The 18,304-nt window shown below is 49.4% G+C and overlaps 1 long non-coding RNA gene across 1 annotated transcript in view; it reads left to right on the forward strand.

Moving 5' to 3' along the window:
• LOC134155152 (uncharacterized) overlaps nucleotides 1-17,441 on the forward strand; it is a 53,828-nt gene extending 36,387 nt beyond the window's left edge. The window contains exons 3-11 of the long non-coding RNA XR_009961445.1: nucleotides 3,850-4,043; nucleotides 4,755-4,944; nucleotides 6,993-7,131; nucleotides 11,661-11,781; nucleotides 12,024-12,166; nucleotides 13,554-14,816; nucleotides 15,373-15,481; nucleotides 16,849-17,038; nucleotides 17,304-17,441. This is a non-coding gene — a long non-coding RNA (uncharacterized LOC134155152). The remainder of the gene's footprint in view (nucleotides 1-3,849; nucleotides 4,044-4,754; nucleotides 4,945-6,992; nucleotides 7,132-11,660; nucleotides 11,782-12,023; nucleotides 12,167-13,553; nucleotides 14,817-15,372; nucleotides 15,482-16,848; nucleotides 17,039-17,303) is intronic.
• The last annotated feature ends 863 nt before the right edge of the window (nucleotides 17,442-18,304 follow it).

An 18,304-nucleotide genomic window follows, 5' to 3' on the forward strand; every position in this document is an offset into this window, starting at 1 on the left:
TGATTGGCCCAAGCCCCCTCCTGCCTCACCCCATTGCTGCCCACATTTCCCTCGCCCTGCGGAGAAGTGACTACACAGTAAATCTATTAAGATATTAATGCTGATGACTGGAGCCCAGAGAGAGGTCATTTGTCTGCAGAGAGTTAAATCAATACATTGCTGAATCACTTTGCAAACTGAATTGTCCAGTTGCTGCACAGTCTTCACTGCTGGGCCAGCTCAAGCCTTGCTGATGCTAATGGAGCAGGCAGCACCAGTCTACAGCTGGCCATATCTGGGGGACACCACACCAAGAGGAGAAGCAAGGAGAGCTCCAATGTCATGGTCTGTCCCAGAGCTGCATGACAGCCAATGCCCTTCTCCTCACCCTTCAGTGGAAAAGACAACCCTTCCCTCCCCAGTGGCTACCCACAGCCCCTCTGGGACCATTCAAGGGGTCCTCCCCATCTTGGCCCTATTGCTTTGTCCCCTGGGGCATGTTCTGACCCATGGGTGCTGCTGCATGTGTGTTCAGTTCTCAGCAGGGCCTAGCCTGGTGCAGGCTCCTCCTGGTACACGGTGTATTTCATTATCTCCAGGCTTTCAAGTTAACCTCTGGGCAGCCCCACGATGATGGGTCATCAGTTTTTTAGCCCACAGGTATTTCCAGACTCTTATCTCCTTTAATCATAACTTGGCTGAGCAAGCCCTACTGAGCTCTGTGAATCTCTCCACATAAATCAATCCCTCAAGACCCTGGCTGTGTGTTGTTAATCAGCTTTGAGCTTGCTTGGGTTTGTCAGCCTTTCTGGGAATGGCCTGCCATGAGCTCAATGAAATCCAGATGCAATTACCAGGGTCCTACAGAGAAGAAGGATTACTTCCTCACTGCACAGGCTGGGGTCTGTCTCTGCACAACTGCATTGGCCTTCTGTTTGCCTGCTGTATTGCTTCACTGTGTGACAGATCCAGGCTAATCTATTAAGGAGTCATGCTTCATGTGGAGCAGAAGGAATATTCCAAGGTGGCTCAAAGGGAAGGAGGGCTCTAGCTTGTACACCTGAGCAGCAGAAGGCAGGCAGCAAGGGTGGCCCTGATGGACATTGCTGCTTGAATGTCTCATTGTGCAAGATTTGGGGCTGCGTTTCTGCATCTGGTTCATGTGGATGCTGGGTATGGATCATAGGAAGGCAAAATGTTGTTTGGATGAGTGCAGTGCAAGTGTATGCTTTTGGGTGAGGTGTAAGCAAGAGGAACCTGGAATAATGACTTGTGTCATGGTGATCTAGCAAGCCAAAGGTTGATGTTGTCAAAGACTGGACCAAGACCTAAGGTTGTCTGTAGGGAGCTGCCATGAACGCAAGGCAGACACAACCCTCCAAACAAGGGATGGGTGTAGGAATGTGCCTGTGTGCTGCATATACTTCATTTTTTAATGCTATTTGCAGTCCAGAGGAGCTGCAGAACCAACAGGAGCAGGACTCAGTGCTGCTCCTTGCTGGGGTAGCTGTTATGCTATCACCCGGTGAGCCCCCAGCACTGCTGTGTGTGCAGCAGACACCCTCAGCTCTGCTCCTTCTCTTGTGGCCTCTGTCAAGGTTTGACTTGTGGAGATGGTAGAAGAGAAGGATCAATCCTCCCTGCAAGGGGAGACAAGGAGGGAGCACCTGGGCACATAAATAACATCCAGGGATACCACAAAGGACAGGTCAGAGTGGCTGGCACAGGATAAACGAGGGACCTTGATGAGAGAAGGGCAAGGTGTGCCAGATACCTGCTGAGAAGGGCAGAGGGAATAAAAGAGTTTGACAGGAGCAAAGATACAGTTTTAAGGTAGCTTCTAAGGCATAAAAGGGGGAGCAGCCATGTTGCTTCCAGCGTATTAAACCAGTGCTGCCTACACACAGGCAGTGTGATCTGCTCTTGAGAGCCAGTCAGCACCCTGATACATCTGGGTCATAGGATCACAGAATGGTTTGTGTTGGAAGGGACCTTAAAGCTCATCCAGTTCCAACCCCTGCCACGGGTAGGGACACCTTCCACTAGAGCAGGTTGCTGCAAGCCCCTGTGTCCAACCTGGCCTTGAACACTGCCAGGGATGGGGCAGCCACAGCTTCTCTGGGCACCCTGTGCCAGCGCCTCAGCACCCTCACAGGGAAGAGCTTCTGCCTAAGAGCTCATCTCCATCTCCCCTCTGGCAGGTTAAAGCCATTCCTCCTTGTCCTGTCACCTCCTTCAGGTACTGAAAAGCTTCTCTAAGATGTCCCTGGAGCCTTCTCTTCTCCAGGCTGAACCAGCCCAGCTCTCTCAGCCTGGCTCCAGAGCAGAGCTGCTCCAGCCCTTGCAGCTTCTCCATGACCTCCTCTGGGTCCATAGTAAGTCTGTTACCTTGCTGAAACAGCACCTCTACTATGTCCTGTTTGTAACCAAACCCAATAACTCTCCGCTATGTGCTTGGGTGAGGATGCCCAGGAAAAGGGTGAGTCTGCTGGAGACACACCAGCATCTCTAAAGCCTCTGCATCAGCAGGGATGCCTGAGAGAAGATGCAAAAAAAGGAAGCAGGAAATGCAGCTATTGAGGTGAGGGAGGAATACATATATTGAAGAAATGCAATAGTCCAAGGCAAAAGTCCTCATAAATGACTGTTTGGAGTGGTTATTAGGGAAGCAGATGGAGTGTAACAGCCTCTGTGACTCTGCTGTCAGCCATGTTTGAGCTTCACTGTGCATGTGAACTAGGAGCAAAAGCATTGGCACTCAGAAAATAGCTCTGTCCTGATGGATTTAAGCAGTGCGTTGAGTGTGAGGGAGCACACTTGTAGAGTGAAGCAGAGTTCCAGGTTACAGCAGCATGGTTGATCAGATGTAACTTGGGTGTTGAACTCAGCTAAACCGGACTGCTGGCAACAGAGGACACAAGACCCCCAAACTATTCAGATGCTTTCCTCTCTCTTGGAGAAAGGCAACATAACTAAAGCTTCCTAATTCATTTCACTGACTCCCATGAACAATTTATCAGTGGTGGAAAAGGGCTGTTAAAACTTCATCTCTGATCCAAGGCTTGTGGAAGTCAATATGAGCCTTTTTGTTCCCTTCAGCAGGCTGTGGGTCTGGCCATTGAGACTGAAGCATGAATTTAGCATCTGGAGCCATGCACCTTCTCAGCATGCCAGCTAGATTTTGCAGCTATAACCACCCATGTCCCTCTGTCATGTTTCACCCAACTATGTATATTCAGGCTAAGCTCCTCCATTCCTGTTTCCTGACATAATCTCTCCCTCTTTCAAGTATCCCCACTGTTCCGGTGCATCAGGAGTTTCATTTCTCTTGACTAGTGAGTTTGCTTTCATCTGCCCCTTGTAAGAAGCCTGACTGCCCATCTGAATTCTCTGCACTAAACCCATACCTGCAGCCCTGCTGCAGTCACTTTACAACTCAGTTCAGCCAAAACCCCCAAGGAATAGTTTGTTCAGGAGAAGTTCAGCAGTTTTGTTATCCAGCTGCTGAAAATTCAAGTGACTCCTGCTCCTGAGGAAGCTGGGCCTACACAGGGAGGGTGGCAGAGTGGCATCCTGCCCCCTCCTGCTCATGAGCACACACTGGAGGTGAGCAATAGACAGGGCAAGGAACCTGCTGAGTGCTTCACAAGCTGTGGCTTCTTCACTGTCCCTGCCTGTGGCAGAGGTTTTAACTGGATGACCTTTAATGTCCCTTCCAACACAAACCAGGCTGGGATTCTGTGAATCCCTTCAAACTGGACCTAAAAATGTGACTGGGGAAGGGTTGGGGGCATATTGGTTTTAATGAAAGACTACCTTATGTCACTGTGTTTCCAAGCACAAGGTAATCCTTTTCTTTGCTGGTCTTAGGAAGTCCCTAGGCTCCCTTCTGCTTTTGAATGAGCCTGATACCTAAATCTCAGTGAGGAAGTCATTTGCCTGCTGCAGGAGGTCTCCCTTTGGAAGATGCTGTTCATAGGCATAAGCCAGCTGCCTCCTCACCTTCTAGGGCATCCCCTGCCTTCCCAGAGCTCAGAAGTGCTGCAGAGCTTTTTCCCTTGCAGGTATGGCCATGCTCTCAGACAGATGCTGTCAGCATGAATCTCTTTGCTGTCTCTTCTGATTAGGCAGTTCAGGACAGGAGCTGGATGCTTGCTCCTCCCACTTGCAGGAGCAGAGAGCAGAGCTGAGCTAGCTCATAACTGCTTCCAGGGCTGCAGTTCCCTGAGATGGCCCTGCAGCCCTGGCCTTACAGCTTGATGGATGTCATCAAGCAAGCCCACACCTACCATAGGGGTACCAGGGCAGCTCCAGACACCAAGACCCTTAAAGTTTTGCCTCTTGTAAAGCGTCCTAGAAAACCATCCAGCTTCAGGTTCTACAAGTGGGTGCAAATCTAATTCCTCAAAGTCATAACTGTGTATCCAGTATGGTCAATGGCCAAGGGTCAAAGATTCTATAATGGCTTTCACAGCTGTGAAATCCCAATGCAAGGCAAGCCAAAGTCAGGTCACTTATATAAATGGTTACCTAATGCTGTGTCTTCCTGTATCTGCATCACAGGGAATTAACTAATATGTGGTAGGTCTTTACCAGGCAGGCTGGACCCATGCAGGTTGGTGGTTGATATCACCAGGGAAAAGCCTCTTTGTCAGAACCTCACATCGCCCTCATTGCCCAAACAAAGCCTGAGCTCAGGGGAACACAAACCCACCCTTTCCTGGGGTTACTTGTAGCTTCTTTCTTCAATTTCTTCTTTGTTTTTCATTCCTGAGCTGTAACACAGGCAAGAAAGGAACCCACACTTGGATCCCTGGAGGCAGGCAATCTATTGTCCTTAAAACAAAGGAACTTTTCCTCGGAAGTACCAGCAACAATGCAAAGTGCCCAAGAGCCTTTACTTCATCCTGGACCAGGCTTCCTGATGGTTTCCAGGATGCTTGTCTGGTCTGACAGCTCTGAAATGTAAGTTTCTAACTCTTACTGATTCCCCATAGTAGTGGTTACTGGAAGGGGGACCTCTGCTCATGTACTGTGTGATCTAGGAACAGAAACACAGGGGAAGTTCGGGTTAAATATAAGGAAGTTCTTCCCTGTGAGGGTGGGGAGGCACTGGCACAGGGTGCCCAGAGAGGTGATAAATGCTTCATGCCTGGCAGTGTCCAAGGCCAGGCTGGACAGAGCCTACGGTGACATCGTCTAATGGAAGGTGTCCCTGCCCACGGCAGGGCATTGGAACTGGATGATCTTAAGGTCCTTTCCAACCCAAACCATTCTATGTTTCTGTGATTCAGTTCTCTCTCTGCTGCAGACATCAGCCCCTGCCTGTACCTCAGACTAACCCATGGGGAAAACATGCTTAGACATAACATGCAGTTGTCTCATCCATGCTGCACTGCCACCGGAGGAAGAGCTCAGCCTCATAGCTGCTTGCCGCTTCTTGGCATGGTCCAGAGTCGGAACTGGAAATGGATGCAGATGCTACCGCTTCTGCTCACATTATCCCAACAATCCCAAATCGAAGAGAGCTTTTTGTTTTTCCTAGGAGGTACTGGCAATCCTCCAAGCACAGGGGGACCAGATGGAACAGCAACACAGCTAAAATTAGTGGGGAGAAGGGGAGGGAAGTATCTGTTAAGGAGCTGGCTTGAAACTGAGATCATGTAAAGCAGCTGTTGCTTTGAGAACCAGGGTTTTTGTTGATGCTAGAACAGGAGAGTGTGGGGCTGATGTAAAAAAACAGCCTTGGAGATGTGTTCAGACTGTGTTTTGAAAGGTTGGCAGGTCAAATCTAGAAGACAGTAAGAAGTGCATAGAGCGGTGTCTGTCAGTAGTGCACCAGCTCACTGCCTGGCCTCCTCACAGATGCTCCTTTGGGCCTGGTTGTGGGGGCTCAGAGAGGCAGCACCTTCACCTCTGATGTCTTCAGGATTCTTAATTCCTCTTGATGAGTCTTCCACAAGGTGTTACTGGAGCCTACTCTGCTGTGTATCAGTTCCCCGTGATGCAGATACAGGAAGACATAGCATTAGGTAACCATTTATATAAGTGATCTGACGTCGGTTTGCCTTGCACTGGGATTTCACAGCTGTGAAAGCCATTATAGAATCTTTGACCCATGGCCATCGACCACGTTGGATACACAGTTCTGGCTTTGAGGAATTCGATTTGCAACTGCTTGTAGAATCTGAAGCTGGATGGTTTTCTAGGATGCTGTACAAGAAAGTGTGAGAGGCAAAACTTTAATGGTTTCTTGTCACGTGAATAAATCACTGAGGTTCTAGTACACCAAAAGTACAGATTTAATTTCATGGTAGACACCTGAACTGATATTCCCTGATCTCTTCCACAGATCTGTTGGCAAGATCTAGCTCCTTGTTCCAAAAGCTGCTGTTAAATATAAAGGGACGTTTTATAGGGGGTTGGAACTGGCTGAGCTTTAAGGTACCTCCCAAACCAAACCAGTCTGGGGTTCTGGGATTCTATGACACAGTTACCTACTTCATTGCCCCAGATGAGTTGAGCAGCCCACAGTGGACATTGCCTTGCCCAGTCCATCTCATTGTCCCACTGAGATGAGCAGGGGGAGCTCTGCCTCACATTTTCTAGTCAGGTATTTGCTTCTGTGGATTGCTATGGAGATGGAGGTCAGCATGACAGGCATTGCACAAACAACATGAGACAGGCTGTGTCCTGGGGGACTTGGTATAAACTCAGCACATGTGCTCTCTTGAAAGGCATCCTGGGCACAGAATTCCCATTAACACCATCAAATGGTGCTCCTGTTCAGTGCTTTGAAAACTGAGCTCTGAGGAGCTGTTTTGAGAGGGGGGAGGGAAAAAAAATCTGGGATAGAGCAGGATTGGAGTGTAGAGAGAGCTATTCCCTCAGTGAGGACAGGAACCCAAGTGCTGTGGGGTTGGTGGTATTTTCTGAATGAATTTGTGCCTCAGCCCCTTTTGCACACTAGAGTTTATTTTCCTTTCTCTAATGTGCTGGTGTGTTTTATGCAGGACTGTCTACATGGATATGAGGAACATGCAAGAAACTTCAGGTGCAAGGTGACTTCTTGTCTCAGTACTGGGGACCTGGGCTTTGAGCAGACCTAAAGGATGTTGGGTGGACATAACAGCCCAGAAAATCCTCCATACAGTGAGTAAAGCTATAGCTCACAAGCACAACGTGCGCCTTATGTAATGGTGCTGTGATGGCCATTGGCACAGAAATGTGGATTTATGTGTAGGAATTTGGTCTCCTTGGTGACAAAACCAACCAATGGAAAACACACAGAAGAAAGAAGCTAAAACTGTCTGCAGAGCTTTCTTTTCCCTGCTTTTCAGAAAACAGGGACACCTTCCACTAGAGCAGGTTGCTCCAAGCCCCTGTGTCCAGCCTGGCCTTGAACACTGCCACAGATGGGGCAGCCACAGCTTCTCTGGGCAATCTCTGTGCCAGTGCCTCACAGGGAAGAACTTCTTCCTTATGTCTAACCTGAACTTGCCCTGTTTCAGTTTTAACCCATTAATTACCCTTTGTCCTGTAGCTACTGTCCCTGATGAAGAGTTTTTCTCTGCATCCTTGTAGCCCCCTTCAGACACTGGGAGCTGCTCTGAGGTCTCCACGCAGCTTCTCTTCTCCAGGCTGAACAGCCCCAATGTTCTCAGCCTGCCTCCATATGGAGGAGCTCCAGCCCCTGCTCATACTTGTGGCTTCCTCTGGACTTGCTCCAACAGCTCCATGTCCTCCTTATATTGAGAATAGGATAGATAAAATAGCAGAAATCATCACCTTTCCAGCATGGTGCAACTCTCTAGGGTCAAGCCGGAGCTGGCTTTGGGCAGTTACAGCAGGGGGTGGATGGCCAAACTGTGGTTTAACTGAATGGTGGTGCTCCCTTACCAGCACAGACTTTCATGATTGGCAGTCTGGCATTTGCACACTGGTTGGGAGCATCTTGTAGTGAATGTTTGGGGCTCATGGTGCTGCTGGTTGGAGATAAAGGGTTTGAGAGCAAGGGGCAGTTTTCACTGCCTTCTAGGAGCAAGCACTCCAACAGTGGTGTGTTGTGGTTCTCCTTGGTTGTGATGCTCTTAGTTTAGAGTCAGGACTACTCTGCTCAGTGCTTTCTAGAGGCAGCCACCTCTTCAGACCATGGCTGGGCTGAAAGCCACCTCATGCCTGCAATGCAGCGCTGCATCCGGAGCAAGCTGTCCTGTGAAACACACACCTTGACGTGACAAATCAAAACACCTTTTGCTTCAGCTCAACAGGCTGGAAAGGAAGATTTTAGGCTTCTCAGGTGGAAAAGTTCCCACAGAAAATATCGGAGCCCTGTTTTCTTTCCCATTCCTGAATGTTGTGACCCTCTCTCCCCAAGCTATTCTAGTACTGCCCCAGGATCCTAATTAAGACTGAGCACAGCGGGTCTTGTCATTGTGCATACCCATGGGAAGAGTCCAGCCCTTCTCTAGCAAGCTTCTCATCTCCTTTGGTTTAGCAAATGCAGCCATTGAAACTTCTTTTATTTCAACAGTGCCACAATGAAGGCTTTCATCTCTACCTCATGTGTGTATTCCAGTGTCATGCCCTCTGCTTTCAAAGTCTTAGGTTTGCCTTTAATTGTGTTGAGAGCCTTTGTCTCTAAGCCTTTCAGAATGGATTTTCTTTCTCCTCTGCCAAAAGCAGCATTTTGTTTCTTTGCTGGCTTTTCTCCTAAAGCTGAAGTGACAGTTCCCTCTTCTCTGGGAGATTTACAAAGCTTATCTTTTAATTTTCAAGAGCCAAACAGCAACGGGGGGGGGAGTGGGAGGGGAATGAGACGTCACTGTGCCTTTTAAACACTGTCGCTAGGAGAAGGCTTAATGATGTAGGAATACATAAACTGCACGCTCTTGGGGCTGCTTCAATTTAGTTGTGCTAAACTGCAGTTCTTGATGGAGCCCTGCCAAAGGATGGAGTTGGGGAGACAGGAGTTAGCACTTTCTCACAAGGCTGGAGGGCAGGGGGATGATGCCTGGGCAGAGCATTCACCCACCACAGGGCTGGACCCCTGAACCTGCGGCAGGTTCCCAGCTTCTGCTCAGTGCTGAGACCATCTCTCTTGTCTGAGGACCAGAAAGAGGGCACAAAGTCCTTGGCAGTGTTCAAGGCCAGGTTGGACACAGGGGCTTGGAGCAACCTGCTCTAGTGGAAGGTGTCCCTGCCTGTGACAGGGGGTTGGGACTGGATGAGCTTTAAGGTTCCTTCCAACACAAACCAGGCTGGGGTTCTATGATTCAATGATTTTTGGAGGGAGGAATTGAAAATGCTCAGTGCTGGCTGTAGATCCTGGTGCTGTTCCCAGCAGAGGCTGCTGGCTTGGGTTCTGGGCTGGGATTCAGTGTGTTCATTAGCAGTGTAAAACCATTCCAGGGTCAGGACTGTGCTGTGCCTGAGGAGCTGCCCTTCAGCAGGGCACAGAACCTCAGTGTGCTTTGCCTACCAGGGATATCAGTGGCAAAAGGCTGTTGGGCAATTTGCTTCAACGGAAGAAAATAACCTGTGGTCAACTTGAGAGATGACTTGAGTCCATCTTTAAGGATTTTAAATGAGAAAGCTATGATGGATCCCATGTTCCTTCTGCTCTAAACTCAGTGCTGTTTTATTGCATCTCATGGGTTGGAGGATTCAGCTCAGCATTGTGGAGGACAGTCCCATGAGTGCAATTAAGGCTCTGTGGGATGAGATGGAACGAGGTGCTCTTCTAAGCTGTAAACTCTTCTGCCTTTGTCTAAAGCAGTGCATGGCTGTTGTGCAGGAAGCACAGGTCTGGAGAGGAGTCGTCTTTCCACTGGACAATGCAATAAATGGATTAAATGCAGTTGGACTTGATGAGCTTAAAGGTCTTTTCCAACCTGGTTGCTTCTATGACTCTGATTCAGTGTCCTTCCCTGCCTTGGCAGCAGCCCTTCAAGCCTGAGCCACCATGCACAGAATGTTTCAGTCTTAACTCTGCAGCATCTTGTAATGAAACTGCTTCATCTGAGGCTGTGACCACTTCCAGAGCACTCTGTGGGGCTGTGTGAGCACAGTGCACATCTTCATGCGGGCACAGCGAGTGCCACATTTAACAGGAGCACATTTATCTGGCACCACATGCCCAGCAATCATATGGGAGGTTGAGTCTTTGCAGCCACAGTGTTCCCTGTCCCTCTCCCTGCTTCTCATTTAAGTGCTGTTCCCTTTAGCTTCCTTCTGCACTGAAAAGGAAAGCACGAAGAAGTCTCGCAGCCAGAACATGGGTTGTGTGCTTTGTTCCTTCACTTGCTGGTCCTCAGCCCCAATGATAAAAGACTGGTGGAGCAGAGTCCCAGCTCCCTCTGGAGGGGATTAACCCTTGAGAGCACTGAACACAGGATCACAGAGGCTTCATGCCATGAGCTGATGGGCATGGCAGAAGGGAAGCAGCTGCCTTTCTACATGCAGCTTGTTTTAACATCATGCATAGCTGGGGAATGATTGCCTCTTCAGCAAGGCCTTCCATCCACTCCTGACTCCATCTAGGCTCTGATAGTGCTGTGAGCAGCATGATGTTAATCCTCAGGCAAACCCCTGAATGTTGTAACCTCATTTGGTAAATGATTGAAAATGGGCTTCCCAGAAGATGCCGTTCACTTGGATTACTAAATAAACAGGAGAGCAGCCTCCTGTCTAGCAGAGCTGGCAGCTTATGGAGGGATCCAAGTGAAGCCAACACCATCAGCTTGCTGTCAGGTTTCCAGCCTCTTGCTCCTCCTTTGGTGTATGTCTGGGAGCTCTGCTCTGTGCAGAGGGGAGCAGGAACCAGAGGGTCAGGCACCGCTGAGGGTGCTGCTTGGCCTTGGATGGGCACAATATGGACCAGACCCTGCAGGATATATTTGCTGCCCACTGTCCAGGAGACCACTGCAGGCACAAGGCAGAGCTCATGGAGAATGAATGACAGACTCACTTCCATATCCTCCAGAGAGAGGTTCTTCATGTCAGGAGCAGAGGAGAGCTGTCTGCAGGCAGGAGAGGCAAGCGCCAGGATGTTCAAGGCACAAGGTGGCTGTGGGTTGGAAGGGTTTTGACAGTGATGACAGACCAGATGAGGGTGCTAGCAAGCCACAGGACACCCAATATTCCTTCCAGATCCTTAATAGCTTTATTTGAGTGGCTTCAAATCTTTATTCCACTTCTTCCCTTTCCAAGTAAGAAGAGTGGAGGAGCTATATGTCAAACTTTATGCTGGCTCTCTGGCTCTGCGTAGACACAGTAGTGTTGCTGCTGAGCTTGGTGTGTTCAAACTTACTGGGGTAGCAAACTACTCCCATGCCTCCGGGGTGTCTCACCCTCCCGACCAGTGCCTTGTGCAGTACAGTATCCCCTCTGTCCTGAAAAGGCTTCAGTTTTTAATCGCAAAATAGACATTGCAACAAAATTCCCTTTCCGCCCCCCCTTTTTTTATCTTCTTTTCTCCATCGGGGCCTGTAGGGACAGGACAAGGGGGAATGGCTTTAACCTGCCAGAGGGGAAATTGAGATAAGTTCTTGGCTTGGAGCAACCTGCTGTAGTGGAAGGTGTCCCTGTCTGTGGCAGGGGATTGGAACTGGATGAGCTTTATGGTCCCCTCAACCCAACCCATCCCGTGATTCTACGATTCTGTGCTGCTTTCATTTCAGGCAGAGGAAACTCATTTTGAAACCTCAAGAGCTGCCGTGAAATGGGATCATCATCCTCCAGGGAGCTCTGGTGCCTCCATGCCTTAAGCAGTCGTGACTAACTCTCACACCAGCCTGGCACGTGAGTTAAGCAGTGACACTTGGGAATACCGGGAAGTTCACCAACATCCTCATTTAGCAGTGCAGGCTGGGTTTGCAACTCTGTGATGACTCCATGGCGGGTTTAGAGCTCAGGCATGTGAGTCTCAAATCAGACAGCAACGTCAAGCAAATAACACTCCCACTAAGGCTTGCTTTAGTTCTTCTCATCTTGCTATGCACAAGTACCTTTTACTTCTTTTTATTTTATTATTACTATTTTAGGTTTCCTTTTCCTCACACCCTGACTCATTTTGCATTTTTCTTCCATTCCTGTGCACACAAAGGGCAGCACAAGACCAGCCGATCTTTTAGTCTTCTCCAGTGGCTGTTCTAGACCCAGATATTGAGCCTATCTGAGAAAACTGGTAAGGATTGAAGGGCCTGGAGCACAAGTGTAATGGGGAATGGCTGAGGGGCCTGGGGGTTCAGTCTGGAGAACAGAAGGCTCAGGGGGGACCTTATCACTCCCTACAACTGCGTGACAGGAGGATGGCTGGGCTCTGCTCCCAAGGAACAAGGGATGGGACAAGAGGAAATGGCCTCAAGCTGCACCAGGGCAGGTTTAGATGGAGCTGAGGAACAATTCCTTCCCCACAGGGTGCTCAGGCATTGGAACAGGCTGCCCAGGGCAGGGCTGGAGTCACCGTCCCTGCAAGTGCTCACACACTGTGGAGACGAGGCCTCAGTGCCATGGGTTAGTGGTGGCCTTGGCAGTGCTGGGGAGCAGTTGGACTGGGTGAGCTTAAAGGGCTTTTCCAACCTGGTTGATTTGGTGATTCTGTGGTTCTCTCCACAATCAACTTTTCATACTTTTAGTGGGCTCCAGTGGGCTTGAAGCACCCCCAGCCCTCCAGACCCCCTTTCTGACATGAGGAGGAGAAGCAAGCTTTCACCAAGAGTTAGGGCAGGCAGGCAGTGTGGTACATCCAAACCCAACACCCTCCCTCCTGCCAAGCAGCTGACCAGACAAAACGTTGCATGTGAAGCCAAGCAGCTTGTGCTCACTCAGGCTTCCAGCTTGTGGAACTATAAAAACCTCACAGAGAGTGAAAGGATCAAAACCCTTCAGCTGCTGTCGTTCATATGCTCTTTGATATGCTTGGCTTCCTAGTGTATTTGCTCTCTGGGCTCCCAATGGAGACTGCAGAGACCAAAGCAGCCTGACAGGCTGCTTCCCAGGTAGGGAACTAGGTAACTTCAGGGTAACTGAAATCTACCAGTCCCTTTCCCTTGCCTTTTCCTGCTTGGTAGCCATAGACAGCAGAGGAGAGCCTAGAGGAAGAGCAGTCAGTCTTCAGGCATGTTGCATGTGTGGGTTTTTGCAGGTGGACACAGGCTCAAATGGGAGCATAAGGAATGAGATGTCACTTTTGCGAGCAGGCATCCTGAAGGGCTGGTTTTTGCAGGAGGTGCATTTACTGAGCAGTTCAGCATCCCCTGGTGCTGGGAGCAGCACAGCCTGTTCAAAGAGGGAGGTGTGTGACCACTAGAAAGTGCCTGTTGTGCTGGGAATTGACATGTTGCCACGAATTTGATGAAGCAGCATCAGGAGGTGAAGGAAAAAAGGAAGGGAATTGAGGGGGGAGTTACCTTCTCTCCTGTTTCTTTTAAGAGGGGAAGGATTATTCTTCAGTTTTAATACTTATTGGCAGTCAGCTTGATAGAAAAGCAGCACCTTAGCAATACCCTGTAAGTTATTCTACCAGATAGGACTCTTTTTGCCTTCTGTCTCCCTTTCTTTCACTTTTGCAGAGAAGCAAAGCTCCTTCTTAATTCTACCCTGGTGTTTTGTCACTGTGGGTACGGCCAATGTCAGCAAGGACTCTATAACTTCATCTGCCAACTGAGCTCTGGCCATCATCCAGGAACAGAGTGTGATGCTCCCTGTCCCAGGTTGAGGCCTAGCCTCATCTGCCAGTGCTGTCGTAGGCTTTTTACCCCAAAATGCAAGGTATGGAATCACCTTTTAGATAGGACCTGGAGAGCTACAGCTGGGATCCACAGTCTTGTTTGAGTGTCAGCCTGCGTCTCATCAAGGCAGATCAGAAAGCATCAGGCTGGCTTATGAGGGCAGCACCCCTCCCTTGCCATAATCCGTGCTCCTTATCCATGCATATGAATGCAAAGAGGAAATGTTATTTCTGTGGTGACGCATCCTTGAGAGAATCTAATCTGGATTTATTCAGGTCGTAAAACTGACTTAGCACTGTGGTACCTAGACAGCAGGATAAATACAACCTTCTATTTATAACACTGCCAATCTGGCACCACTCATAAGCACTAAAAATACAACTTTTTTACAAAGCAAGTGGAATTAATGGGTGCTGTTTTTGCATTGTCTCTGAGCCAGTCCCTGATCCTAGGGCATGGTGCCTGGCAGACATTCTGCACAACATGACTGAAATGCCACCTCTTTGGAGGGTCAGGTGCTGTGGTAGCAGCAACTCCTTTCTCTTCAGGTGCTCTGACTGTGTGTAACCCCTCCACAAGTCTGGGACAGGAGTTTTGAGTCCTGATAATCAAATGACACAAGCAAAGCCTAGGAAAAAGGCAATTTGCTCTGCTGGAGCTTCCTGGCACATGCCTCTGGTCCAACTGTGTGAAGCCCATCCTCCTCTCCAGCTAAGCTTGTATGAGCTTGCAGGAGCATTAAGAGGGTGAATGCTGCTGGAGGCGGTATGCGAACAGCTGAGCTGGTGCTAAAGCTGCTGCTCTTCTCTCCCCTCTCTGCCAGGTCCAGCCTGTGTTATCACCACCGACACTAGGGCTTGGCTGCCAGCACTGGAGGGGATGCGTCAGACACAGAGGCAGAGCCTGGGCTGACCCGGCTGCACAGCAGAGCCAAAGAACCCCAGTCTCGTCAGGCTTGTGCAATCCACCATGTGGTAATCAAGGGCTGGCTGCCCTAGGACAGTGGATCTAGATTAACTTGTCAAGTGATCTGTTTAAGTTGCAGGTGAACCCACAGTGGATCTTCTTTCCTAGGACTGAAGTGAGCCTCACCTGCTAACTATAGTGAGTTTAATATCAAACATGGTGTTTTTTATATTAAATCTTAGTACTGTTTAACCCAGCCATATAGTTCCAGTAGATATCATTTAGTTTTCCCCTGCTGCTCCTCCCAGCACAGCAGAAGGGTCCCATACCCTGTTCCCAACTTAGGTTCTAATGTTGAATAGCCTCCCGGCTGTCTTCTCTTTGCTAGGAAAGCAGAGACCTGGATTTTATCATTCATGCTGTTGTGTATCATAAGGCAGAATCCTGCTGTTGTGATTTAGGAACTGCTGGGCTTCCCCTCAAATGTTCTTTGGTTTTGCATTTCTTTTCAGAGCAGATCAGGCTCTCCTTTCCTGCAGTTTCCATCTACTCAGCTCTAAAAACATGGCTGGATCTAGCTGCTCTTCACATGGTTCTGTGTGGTTCTGGGAATGAGAAGCACTTGGTGGACTCTGGCAAGGTCCTGGCACACAGGACAATCCCCGAGGACCAGAATGTCACTGACTTGCATTCAAAAGGAGTGTTTCTTGCTCCAAAAAGGGATGTCTTGTCATGTCATCATTTCTTCCCACAGGAAGCCTTTATGGCAGAGCTGGCATGGTTTGAGTTAAGGTGCAGGCATCAGGCATGGCACTGTGTGATGTGGAAGCAACAGACGTCAGTGTTCCCCAAAATTCAGTCAAGTTTGTTGGCTTTTTGGTTAGGCTTTTTTCTACCTGTAATTTCCCTCAAGACTGAGGGAAAAATCATTCCCAAATGGTACACAACAAGAGTACTGTTAAGCATCATGGGGTCCAAGACAGATGAGAAGCAGATGACCCCAAATGCTGCTTTACAGAACAGCTTATCCAGGAGCCTGGGGCTTGGAGGGTACCAGCAGCAACATACCTGCCTGATGGCTCTTTGGAAGGTCACATAGAGCAAGTCCACTATAAATCTGAGGTGTAGCAGGTTGAAAGGGATCTGAAAAACATTCCTAAGCTTTCCAGTGATTGTCACTGTGGCTTCTGCCCTAGGAGCTACCCTCACCTCAAGCCCTCAGTGTGTCCCATTAGCAGTGAGGTGCTGAGCCCTGGTTCAGCCCAAGGTCTAGGATCCTCAGGGACATCAGATAAATCTAAATATTGAGGGAGTTAATGCAGACAGAAGTGAGGTCAGGAATACATGAGGTGAGATGAAGGCAGCACTCTGCAGCCACCCAGGAATGGAGCTGCCTGCAGTAGTTCCAAGGGCAGGGACTGGGACAGTGCTTGCCAGGCAGGCAGGTGGCAGCTTGGTGGCAATTGCACAGTTGGGCAGTCTTGGAGAAGGAAGCCAGAAGGCCAAGTAATTCCAGCACAGTAAGTGCAGTTAAGCACTGCCATATGGCTTCTTTTGCAGAGGAAGAAGCACACAGGGAGTGAGCCACCCCACTGCTTTTCCTTTAAAATGAACTTTCCAGTTCTTCTGCAAGTACTTGGAAAGACTTGATGGCCTGTGGGGGTCACACGGGTTGGCAGGGTGATTCCAGAGAGCCCTGAAAAAGTGAGCCAGAGGGAATGCAGGCATTCCCCAAGGATATTAGCTACTACTTTGCTCTGTCCCAAATACATCTGGGAGGAGGCTGGTGTTAAGAGGGCAAGGCATTTCTAATGGTAGAGAACCTGAGGTGGGTCAAAGAAGAGGGAAGAAAGCACTATCAAGAATAGCTCATAAACCCCTGCCATACCAGATGTGGGGGGAGGAAGAAGTGCTGCTGCTGGCCAAAGAGTGTTTTGATCTGTTAGAAACTACTGCAACCAGAAAGCCTATATTTGAACAGTTTTATTTCCTGCAAGGTTCTGGATACAAGCTGGGAGGAGAGCAGGCAGATACTTCCCAGCAAGAGCAGGAGAGAAAACAGGAGGAATTTCTGCTTCATTTAGTAAATCCATTGCTTTTGTCCCTGGCATTGCCATTAGTCAGCCTGTCTTAATCCTTGCACTTTCCCTAACCTCTCTGGCATGGGGGAACCAATGCATGGGGCAGAGACCTGGCTTGCTGACAAGTTTGCTTGGGACCATCTCTGCAGATCGAGAAGGAAAGGCCTGAGTGAAAACAGGAGCCTGGATAACAGGGGAACACCAGCTTCCAAAGCAATCCATCCTCAGACTCCATTCCTTAGCAGAGAGGAGGACAGTGTTTGGGGGAAGCTGTTCTGGAGGAAAAGCATCCTTTGCTGAAGCAGGCTCAGGATGGGAGGTGCACCAGCAAGACAGCTGGTGGGTGGGAGGCGGATACGGAGCAGAGCACAGGTAACGCTTGTGTTTGCAGGCTGGCAATTCTGGGATTGAATAATGGAATTTGCTTATTTGGAGGAACTGACTTGGCTGGCAGAGGGAGATTTCTTCTCCCCATAGCAGGCCCCTTCCAGAAACAAACCCAGCATTGCGAACAGGCCACAGCACTAGCTCGTTGTCTGCTTTCAGTTAAAGCCTCAGCTCTGAAATCATGCAATTGCCTAAGAATCCCTGCTTTCTCTTTCAGAAAGGTCTGTGACCAGCCCTGCTGCCTCAAGAAGGATGTCTTAAAACCAGGAAACCGAGAAGAAGCAAACAGCTTACTGTGGACAATCAAAAACCAACCTCCAACAAGCCACCTGTCTTCTGGGAACATTCAGGATGCTGGAACCACAGCTGCTAGAGCTTTTGAAAGCTGTTACCATCTCACTTGCTGTGAGAGTTAACAGCTTGTCTCCAGTCCCTTTCCCCCTTCTCACACCAAAACCCCACCATTCATGGTGGATCATGAATGTTTTATGTGAGCATTGGTGCAGTCTGGCTTGGATTTGCTGGGGGACAGCCCTGCTGATGATGAGCTGGTGAAGACCAGCAGCAGCTCCTGGACAGCTTCCACCACAGCCTCTTCTCCTCTGCTAGCATGATTAGTGGGGTTGGGAATCTCATACAACCCCCCCTCATGGAGGACTGTATTAATTACCCACCTTATACAAGCCTTGCTAATAGCTTTTTATCCTGGCCTGGTATTGCCATGGCAGCACATCACTGCTTGATTCGTCATGATTGGCCTGCTCTGTGACTTGGTTTCTGGGCCACACAAATGCCCACCTCTCCAGCTTCTCATCCCCAAGATTCACTCAGGATGGGGCAGCCACAGCTTCTCTGGGCACCCTGGGCCAGTGCCACAGCACCCTCACAGGGAAGAGCTTTTGCCTAAGAGCTCATCTCAGTCTCCCCTGTTCTGGCAGGTTAAAGCCATTCCCCTTGTCCTGTCCCTACAGGCTCTTGTCCAAAGCCCCTCTCCAGGTTTCCTGTAGCCCCTTTAGGCACTGGAGATGCTCTCAGGTCTCCGTTGAAGAAGCCTTCTCTTCTCCAGGCTGAACCAGCCCAGCTCTCTCATGCTTGCATGCAGTTTCCAAACACGTATCTCCTCTGCCACTGAGTCTGCCTTTTTCCTCTGATATCCCCATTTCAGAATATGTCTGGTGTGGAGCACCCTGTCCTGCAGCACAGGAGCAGGGGAAGCAC

Source organism: Pezoporus occidentalis, unplaced genomic scaffold, assembly GCF_034315485.1.
Source record: "Pezoporus occidentalis ecotype Australia unplaced genomic scaffold, CSIRO_AGI_Poc_V1 ctg118, whole genome shotgun sequence".
Taxonomy (NCBI): domain Eukaryota; kingdom Metazoa; phylum Chordata; class Aves; order Psittaciformes; family Psittacidae; genus Pezoporus; species Pezoporus occidentalis.